The sequence below is a fragment of the Myxocyprinus asiaticus genome, chromosome 13, assembly GCF_019703515.2.
Source record: "Myxocyprinus asiaticus isolate MX2 ecotype Aquarium Trade chromosome 13, UBuf_Myxa_2, whole genome shotgun sequence".
Taxonomy (NCBI): domain Eukaryota; kingdom Metazoa; phylum Chordata; class Actinopteri; order Cypriniformes; family Catostomidae; genus Myxocyprinus; species Myxocyprinus asiaticus.
The window spans coordinates 51,206,090-51,207,060 of record NC_059356.1 but is presented as its reverse complement, the minus strand read 5'-3'; the positions used below and the strand labels follow the sequence as shown (position 1 = coordinate 51,207,060).

Below are 971 nucleotides of genomic sequence, written 5' to 3'. Positions count from 1 at the left end.
TACAGTTGAAATGCAGTAATGCGTGTGCATAGTTGAAATGCAGTAATGCACGTGTACAGTTGAAATGCAGTAATGCATGTGTATAGTAAATGCAGTTATGCATGTGTGTACAGTTGAAACAGAAATACATGTATACAATTGAAATGCAGTAATGCGTGTGTCTACAGTTGACATGCAGTAATGTGTGTACAGAAACACAAAAATGTGTGTGTGTACAGTTAATGCAGTAATATGCGTGTACAGGAATCTTGTCATGTCTGTGCTGAAGCTCGTGGCTCTGGTCAAGAGTTCAATTGCTGAACAGACATCAACATCTGGACATTGGAACGCATTTTTGGATTCTGGCACTTCCTGTTTCCACCAGCAATGTTGTGTTGCTATTTATTCACATAGAAGCCATGTTCTTGGACAGCAGCTGTGTAATTTTACCTTCTAAGTTGAGAACAGTTCAAGTGCATCGGCTGCAAAGTCTGTAAAATAATTCTGCAATCTCCACGTGAATTTTCAGATGAAATTCAGAGGTCAAAATCAAACTGTGGGCTCAAGCAAAAGTTCCTGAACTCATTTCCAATAATAATCAGATGACAGAAGATGATTGCTGAGTTGAGGTTTGCAGTAGTTTAATTTTGAAACCACTACAGAGATAAAGAAAGACATTTCAAAACATCTGTTTGACCATGAACACATATCAATTGATTTTTTTGCATGTGAAATATTTATATATATATATATATATATATATATATATATATATATATATATACAGTATTTAACATTATTCTGACAACTCTTTCTTTTCCAACCACAAACTTGTAGAAGAAATACAGAAATACAGACTGTGCTTTGAATAATTGTTCATTGTTAATAATATGTAAATGAAAGCAAATGTCAGTAATATGTAAATATCTGGGCTAACTGGCCCTTCATAAATCAGCGAGTGAATGTTAGCAACATGGCAGTGACACAGAGGA

At 34.8% G+C, this 971-nt stretch overlaps 1 protein-coding gene across 3 annotated transcripts in view; it reads right to left on the bottom strand.

The window, feature by feature from the left end:
• Nucleotides 1–599: 599 nt before the first annotated feature.
• The window catches only part of mgp (matrix Gla protein), a 3,227-nt gene continuing 2,855 nt past the window's right edge, over nt 600–971 (bottom strand). For all 3 annotated transcript variants that reach the window (XM_051713794.1, XM_051713796.1, XM_051713795.1), the window contains one exon: nt 600–971. This exon is cut by the window's right edge and continues 258 nt beyond it. The gene's annotated coding sequence lies outside the window, so the exon portion shown is untranslated.